We start from the raw sequence: 9,283 nt of genomic DNA on the forward strand, positions 1-9,283 counted from the left end.
CAGTACAATTCTCTCACCTGACAATATACAATAAGAAATGAATATCAGCAGCTTAAAAAGGAATCAAGTGTTTACTGTATTTTAGTTTCCCCACCCCCCAAAATATAAATATATATATACTCTATATATTTTTAGGTTGCTGTACTTTACAAAAATGTATCACTAGATGGCAGCAGTGCAATTTAGAGCTTTGCCAATGTAATAGCTGCATTAAGTAAAAGATGGCGCATGCATGAGCTGATCCTCACAGGACCTTTCTTCTATTTAAATATTTTCACAAAGGAAAAAAATGCAACATTCATAGCACATCAAGCACCAAAGAGTTTACACCTTCTACATTGAAGCATTGTTTAAAATGTGTCTGGCTAGGTCATCCTTATAGGAGAGGCTAATAAGGCATGCTTTAGACAGTCATCCTATTGTTGCTCACTTGGAAAATCAGGAGAGAAAAAAGAAAAAAAATCCAATATAGCTGGAGTTATGGAACCAAAGAGGTCCAGGCATGAAATTTAGCAGGTCATGTTGCCACCAATCTCAGGAAAATAAAGCTATTGTGAGCAGTACTTAATTTGTGTTTCTCTGGCGCGAGTTTTTATCTTTGTGATTGTTGGTAGAGTTGGTTTTCATTGGTCCAGCTGGTTCATCATCGTCTGGAACCTCATCTGTCCTCTTCCTCTTTTCATATATGACAATGATCACCACAAGAATGATGATTTCAGCCAAGATCCCTGGGAAGGGCTAGAGTGGGGCCAGGTGGCTCCACACTCTCAGTACAGGGATGACAGAGTCTGAGCCAATGGCATTGGTGGCATTACACTCATACTTGACAGGATCTTCAGTTATTTGGAGGTTAACGATGTTCAGCTTGGTATAGTTTTCCTTGTTGATGTTGAAGAATTGTCCCAAGGTGTTGAGTAAGTCCACAAACACGCCATTTTCCTTCTTTCGCCATACCCAGTCTGGGTAAGGATATCCAACTGACTTTCAGTATGTAAGGGTATCTTGCCCTTCATTTTTGTTCTCACTTCTTTTGTGGCCAGTGATCTCAGGCAGAGCTTTCACTTCAATGGTGGCATTTGCCTTCGGGGCACTGAAAAACTGAAACACACAGTGGTATTCTCCTGAATCCTCTGATCGGGGTTTGTTGACTTTGTATTCCATGTTGGTGACATTCTTATGGGTGGCTGTCAATTCCACCCCATTCTTGGTCCAGTAGTTGTACTGGAGGCTGTGGGAGCTAGAGGTGAGGTTACACTGTAGCGTGACACTTGCCTAAGGTCACACTGACTGTATATATCAGAGTCAGGATTTGAACACAGAGCTTCTTGGTTTTAAGATTGACACTTTATCTTTTTTACCATGTTGCCTCTCAGCCATAATTTGCTATTCTACAAAAGAATTAATCTAGGAAACTGGGACAGAGGTTGGCATCTGGGTAAAGGGATCTCATCAAGGAATCTTCTATTCCAGTCAAGATTTAGAGCAGGGGTGGGGAATCTCCACTTGCCAGCCATATTGGCCTGGTGTTGTGAGGGCACAAGCAAGACTTGAAATTCAATAAATCTAGGAGTTTTTTAGGAGTGAATTAAATCTTTGGTCAAATATAGCAGACAAATAATGTTACAAATATCTATATGCCCTTGACAGAATAAAGGTTCCCCACCTCTGGTTTAGAGTAACAGACAGATCTCCTTATGAGAGAATTTTGATCAGAGAACTAACAATCAAATCTATGTTTTTTTCCAGTAATAAAATATGACTGTGAGAGTTGGGCTTTGAGAAAGTTGAGCACTATAGGATCAATACTTTCAAATTGTGGCAGTGGAGAAGTTTTGAAAGTCTCTTGGATAGCAGGAAGAAAAAAATCAGCCAATACTTAAAGAAATTAATTAAAGTTATTCATTGGAAAGCCAAATATTGAAACTGAAGATTAAAAACTTTGGCCATATAATGAGAAGGTAGTACTCATTGGAAAAGGCCTTGATGTTGGGAAAGATTAGAAGCAAAAGGACAAGGGGATAGCAGAAGTTAAGATGGATAAGTAATTTTTATGGAAACAACAAGCATGAATTTGGACAGACTTCAAGAGACAGTGGAGGATAGAAGGGCCTGGCATGCTATGAGGCCATGGGGTCACAAGGAGTGGGACATGACTGAAGAACTGAATAACAACAAATAGCAGAACAACCTCTGAACTTAAAAAAGAGGAAGAGCAGAGCCTATTCCTTCTATGAGAAAAAGGTCTCTCCTTAACTGAGGTCTCCATCAGAAGCCAAAAGCTGGAAGCAGAGAGAAGCTCCATGGCTTTGTATCCTTTGGAGGTAAACCTGGTTCTATCAGCAACAGTGTTGGGAATGTGTAAGAGACTGTTGAGTAGTAACATTGTATGGCAGTACTAGCCTGAGGGAGTAAACACCTGTTCGACTGGCTACTTAAAGAGTTGGGGAAAACCAGGGACCAAGAGGGGTATTTAAGCACTTGTATTCTGTGAAATAAATGTGTCAGCTCTTCAGTGTTTACCTGGATAAAATAATAGCTATGGATATATCGTATGATTAGCTGACAGGTTCCTAACATATGGCACTTAAGCATGGAGCACAAAGGCATGAAACAAGCATATTCATGGCCATCTGATTGGAGTTCAGGAGAAGGACCAAGCATAAACACGCATCAAAGGATAGAGACTTTGGGCTGTTGAGGAAAAAACTTCAAAGGACGAAGACTTTGAGCTGTCATACAAGCGAGGAAAAAGCTTCCAGGCTACATCCCTTGGAGGAGGTAACAGGGTAAATGTTATCATGGGGCAGATATTAAAAGTATTTAAAAGGGAATGGCAGCAAGGAAGTGTGAAGGAAACGGAAAGTACTGAGGAAAAAGAGAAAAAAAATTATCAAAAAAGGCCTAGGATTAGTCCTACAGCACCATCTAGTAGAGAAACTTCAGTATTACAAAAAGTCATTGAAAGGGCCAGAAATGAGGGTGAGAGTTTGGGAGACTTAGGAACTGAATTTCAGTCATATCCTCTTATTGAGGAGCCAGATCCTTTTAATCCAGGAAACCTTAGGCGAATACATGAACCAGTAGATATAAACACAGTCAGAGATTTAAAGAAGGCAGTGGGGGAATACGGGGCAAGATCACCTCTTGTCCAGTTACAATTGGATACTCTTGCATATTTCATATTAACACCTAATGATTGGAAGCAGATAGTTAAGGCATTTTTATCACCTGGACAATCTGTCTTTTGGATGAAGAAGTTTGCAGAACAGTGTAGACAGATGGCTTTGAGGCATGTGCAAAGTCCCAATGCCACCACATATTATGGACAATTAAGTGGCACAGGTCAGTTTCACAACAACGCAGACCAAATAAATTATGGGTTAAAAATATGTGAAAGAATTCCTACCTATGTAAAGAGAGCTTGGGGACATATTCCAATACAAAATGAAAAGAAAGAACCACTTGCACTTACCCAACAAAGACTTGTGTAGATTTCTTTGTCTGACTGCAGGAGGCAGTAGGAAGATTTAGGAGATGTAGCAGGAATAGACGTATTAATAAAACAGCATGGGCTAATGCAAATGCTGATTCTCAGAAAGCAATAATTGGCTTAAGAAGGGATGCCACCGTTGAGGAAATGATTCAAAAATGTGACAGAGTAGGGTCTCAGGTGTATCATGCAGAATTGATGACAGAAGCATTTACTAATATGCACATAGGAAATAAAGAGAAATGGACATACTTTGTTTGTGGGAAGCCTGGGCATTTAAAAAAAATTGTTGGAGTATCCAAAGAGCTAAAACCAAAAAAGGTCAGGACACATCTTCTTAAAACTGCTTGTCCAAACTGTAAAAAGGTAGGGTACTGGGCATCAGCATGTAAACAAGGATATTTAAATGGGGAAAGGGGCCCTCTCCCAGGGGTCCCTCAAAAACAATCCTGGGGTATAACAGTTCAGGAGCAGCAGGGGATGGAATGGAAAAACCAGTATGCAGCTTTGGCAGCAAACTGATCCATACAAAAATATTGATGGTTAAGAGTAATGGGAAACTTAGGGTACCTCCACATGCTTCTATTAAAGTGCCTATTCATCCTTTACAATTAATGGATAAGGAATGTGCTCTACCAAATCCAGAATATATTCATATCATACCTATAATAAGGCATGTGAGTGGGGAAATTTTCTCTATTACAATAATGAATGCTGCTGCTGCTGATCATTACATAAATGAAAACCAATATATAGCTCAGTTGTTTTTTCAAGATCTTTTATAAATTGTGAGAAAAAGGAGCTGATAAAGGGGCCAAAACTGAGAAACAATAATGAAACCATGTTCACTACTATAATTTCTTCAGAAAAACCTCTTTGTGTTATCCAAGTAGAGGGAATTGCTTTCATAGGTTTGATTGACACTGGGCCAGATCGGACTGTTTCCCATACAGACTTGGCCACAAGCTTGGCCTAAACAAGCTGCCTATACTAACCTAGTAGGTATTGGAGCTCAACAGGAAACAAATTTCTTGAGAACACTTGAAATGGAGAAAAGAAGATAAAGCAGGGACTGTCACTCCCTTCATAGTTGAAGGACTCCCTACAGTATTATGGGGAAGAGATATATTTGGTCAATTAGGCGCAAAAATTAGCAGGGATATTTTGATTGGGGCTGTTGTTGAGTTGGAAAGGATTAATGTACCAATTGTTAAATTAGAATGGAAGAATTCGCAACCTATATGGGTGGAACAGTGGCCCCTTACAGAAGAAAAGACTTTAGTCTTAAAAGATATAATTAAGGAACAATTAGAACAAAGGCATGTGGAAAAGAGTCACAGCCTTTGGAACTCCCTTCTGTTTGCTATAAAAAAAGAAATCAGGGAAATGGAGGATGTTAACAGATTTACAAAAAAATCAATGAGGTTACTAAAGACATGGGTGCTTTACAACCAGGATTACCTTCTCCTAACATGATTCCCAAAGAGCAACTGTTGTGGGTGATTGACATTAAAGATTGTTTTTATTCTATTCCCATTCACCCACAAGACTATGAGAAATTTGCCTTTTCCATTCCCAACACAAACCTTGAAGCTCCTCATTGAAAGGTGTTGCCACAAGGAATGGAAAATAGTCCAACTATATGTCAATATTTTGTACATGAAACATGTACATTAGGAACAAATATAAAGATGCATATTTTTTACATTGTATGGATGACATCTTGGCATCTCACGAAAATAGTGAAGTATTGGAAGAGATGTTACAAGATACCACAGCTGATCTTAAGAAATATGGATTAGTGATAGCTCCAGACAAAATACAAAAACACTCTCCTTTTCAATATTTAGGTTTCCAGGTAGATTCCACCACCATAAAATTCAAGCCTCCTGCTTTGAATATAGACAAAGTACAGGCATCAAATGATGTTCAGAAGTTGATAGGTGATATACAGTGGATACGACCCTGGGTCGGGATTTCTAATGATCTTATGAAACTACTGTATGAAATGCTGAGAGAAAACAAGAATTTGTTATTAAAGAGGGAATGGACTGCAGAGGCAAAGTCTAGCATTCAGACTATTATGCAATTGATTCATGATCAACACAGTATAAGATCACATCATTTGTAGGGCCTTGAGATAACTATTTTGGACACTATATAGTGTCCTACTGGGATTATACATCAGGGACAAGGCATTGTGGAATGGGTATATTTAAGTGTGCAGAGAAAGAATGTGTTCATTACGTACTTGCAAATGCTTGCACTTTTGATTAAAAAGGCTAGAAATAGAGTGACAGGGTTATTTGGAAAAGAATCTTCAAAGATTTACTTTCCATTATGGATGGAAATTATAGATGACAGTATTAAGCACTTGGAAGAATGACAGATTTTGGTGAATATGCCAATAAGATCTAAATCACCATTAATGCTTAGTAAGTTTTTCTCTTCATGGCCATGGATTGTGGAGCAGATAGTGAAAAAGGATCCTGTAGATAGTATAAATGTCTTTACAGATGCAACAAGAAATAACAGAGCTTCCTTTTATATTCCAGATAGAAATAGAAGGGATCTATTTATTACTCCATTTCAATCCACCCAACAAAATGAACTTTATGCAGCAGTACAAACTGTGACAATTAATGAACCCATCAATATTATCACAGATAGTAAATATGTTTGGGGTGTACTACAGCATTTAGAAACTTCCCAAATTAAGGACACCAAATAACCAGAGTATTATTCAATTATTTCAGAAATTGCAACTTTTACTTAGAAGATGCACTTGTCCTCTATTTTGCTTACATATTAGGTCTTATACTGATGCTCCAGGTCCTATAGTTGAAAGATATGCTATTGCTGATGCTATATTAACCTTTCCTATTTTTGAAGCGATGAAGACTCATGATACATCACATCTGTGGGTGCAATCATCACGAGGTTTGTATGAGATTATCAAAGAACAAGCTAGGAAAATTGGGCTACAGTGTACTCATTGTGTGCCTTTTATCCTGAAAACATCAAGGGATTCCGTGAATTCTAAGGGGATGGGTTCAAATTCTCTTTGGCAGATGGATGTCACTCATGTATCTGAGTTTGGCAGACTGGAGTATGGTCATGTCTGTGTTGATACCTACTTGGGCTTTGTCTGGGTGACTCCACAAACCGGGGAGGCTTTTAAAGATGTGGGAATTCATTTATTGAGTTGCTTTTCTCTTGGTGGCCTTCCCAAGACTTTGAAGATTGGTAATGGTCCAGCCTTTCTCACTCAATTGTTTAAAAACTTTTGTGCACAATTTGCTATCACACATATTACAGGAATATCACACATATTACACGAATTCCTTACAATCCAAAGGGGCAAGGGTTGGTTGAAAGAATGAACCGGGGGTGGCTAGGTGGCACACTGGATAGAACATGGGCCCTGGAGTCAGGAGTACCTGAGTTCAAATCCAGCCTCAGACATTTAATAATTACCTAGCTATGTGGCCTTGAGCAAGACACTTAACCCCATTGCCTTGCAAAAAAAAAAAAACAAACTTAAAAAAAATTAACCAGATGATTAAAATGGTGCTTCAAAAACAAAAAGGGGGAATATATGATAAGCCCGTCAGTAGATTGAATTATACAATTTATACTATAAATTTTTTGAAATTTGATTCCAATTGGCTTACTCCAGCTATAAAATTTTGGGGAATTGAATGATGCAAATGAAATAAGCAGGTATTTCAAGAAGGTCAATATGAATACCCTATGCAAGAAAAAAGTAATGTGAAAAAATAGGGAAGGAAAGTGTAAAGGACCCAATGAGGTAATAATCTGAGGGCCAGGAGGATATGTTTGTATTTCCACAGGAAATGGCAAAATCCAGGTTCCTGAAAGGAATGTCCACATTATCACTAAAGGAGAGAATCAACATAAGGAGGAAGCGTAGGCTATTGAAATACAAGAGATCCTTGGAAGTGACTTAACTGATGCTTTTATTGCTACATCTTATGCCAGGTATCTATGGACAAGAGATGAATGGAACAAATGGGATTTAATACTGGTCTTATGTTTTTACACACCCTTCTTGGGCTAGAATAGTATCATTAGGGGGAAGACTTTTTGTGGGACTGGGAAATTTAGATTTCATCTTTTGAATGAAGCCTGTGCTTATGGCTAATATCTCTGTAATAGAGTAGTTAACTTTGAATTTTGTGAAGTTGCTTAAGAATACATTCAATTTTTTTTATTGGCTATTTCAAAAATCTTAAGAGGTTCCTCAAGCCTGGAGGGATTTGCATGACTGATGCTGAGTGAGATGAGCAGAACCAGAAAAACACTGTACACCCTAACAGCAACGTGGGAGTGATGTTCAACCTTGAAGGACTTGCTCATTCCATCAGTGCAATAATCGGGAACAATTTTGGGCTGTCTGCAAAAGAGAGTGCCATCTGTATCCAGATAAGGAGCTGTGGAGTTTGAACAAAGTTCAAGGACTATTCCCTTTAATTTTGAAAAAAACAGATATCTTATTGTCTGATCTTGTTACCTCTTAGACTTCTCTCCTCCTCTTTAAGGATATGATTTCTCTCTCATCACACTCAATTTGGATCAAGGTATAACATGGAAACAAAGTCAAGACTGACAGAGTGCTTTCCATGGGGGGGTGGGGGGAGGGAAGCAAGATTGGGGGGAAAATTGTAAAATTCAAATAACATCTTTAATAAAAATAAATTTAGAAAAAGAAAGTATAGAAACAAACAAAAAAAAAAGTCATATGCAATATTGGGCCAAGGGATATAGACCCAGAACCAATTAGAAACTGAATAACCTCATTTTAAAAAATGAGTGGACCAAAAAACAAATTATAGAAAGAATTAACCATTTTATCCTAGATAATGATAGTAATGAAACAGCATACCAAAACCTATGGGATTCATTCAAAGCGACTCTCAGGGGATATATTATAGCTTTAAATGCTTACACGAATAAATTGGAGAAAGAGGAAATCAATGAACTAAACATGCAACTAAAAAAATTAGAGAAAGAACAAATCAAAAATCCCCAATTAAATACCAAATTAGGAATTGTAAAAATTAAAGGAGAAATTAATAGAAGCAAAAACAAAAAACTATTGAATTAATAAAACCAAGAGTTGGTATTATGAAAAAACAAGTAAAATTCATAAACCTCTGGTCAATTTGATTAAAAAAAAAAGAAAGAAGAGAACCAAATTGCTAGTATCATAAATGAAAAAAGGTGAACTCACCACCAATGAGGAAATTAAAGTAATAATTTGAAATTATTTTGCCCAACTCTATGCCAATAAATTTGATAATCTAAGTGAAATGGATGAATATTTACAAAAATATAAGTTGCCCAGGTTAAATGAAGAAGAGATTAAATACCTAAACAACCCTATCTCAGAAAGAAATTCAACAAGCCATCATTGAACTCCCTAAGAAAAAATCTCCAGGGCCTGATGGATTCACAAGTGAATTCTACCAAACATTTAAGGAACAATTGGTTCCAGTTCTATATAAACTCTTTGGAAAAATAGGGAAAGAAGGAACTCTTCCTAACTCTTTCTATGAAACTAATATGGTGCTGTTACCTAAACCAGGAAGAGTTAAAACAGAGAAAGAAAATTATAGACCTATCTCCCTGATGAATATAGATGCAAAAATCTTAAATAAAATCTTAGCAAAACGATTACAACAAATTATCACTAGGATAATACATTATGATCAAGTAGGATTTATCCCAGAAATGCAGGGTTGGTTCAATATTAGGAAAACTGTTAGTATA

General features: G+C 37.4%; 1 long non-coding RNA gene and 1 pseudogene across 1 annotated transcript in view; one reads left to right on the forward strand and one right to left on the reverse strand.

The window, feature by feature from the left end:
- LOC141505262 (uncharacterized) overlaps positions 1 to 8,096 on the forward strand; it is an 11,331-nt gene extending 3,235 nt beyond the window's left edge. Inside the window, exons 2-3 of the long non-coding RNA XR_012473571.1 lie at positions 1,747 to 7,492; positions 7,748 to 8,096. This is a non-coding gene — a long non-coding RNA (uncharacterized LOC141505262). The remainder of the gene's footprint in view (positions 1 to 1,746; positions 7,493 to 7,747) is intronic.
- On the reverse strand, positions 283 to 1,431 carry LOC141505477 (neuroplastin pseudogene; annotated as a pseudogene).
- Positions 8,097 to 9,283: the final 1,187 nt, after the last annotated feature.

Source organism: Macrotis lagotis, chromosome 1 (genome assembly GCF_037893015.1).
Source record: "Macrotis lagotis isolate mMagLag1 chromosome 1, bilby.v1.9.chrom.fasta, whole genome shotgun sequence".
Taxonomy (NCBI): domain Eukaryota; kingdom Metazoa; phylum Chordata; class Mammalia; order Peramelemorphia; family Peramelidae; genus Macrotis; species Macrotis lagotis.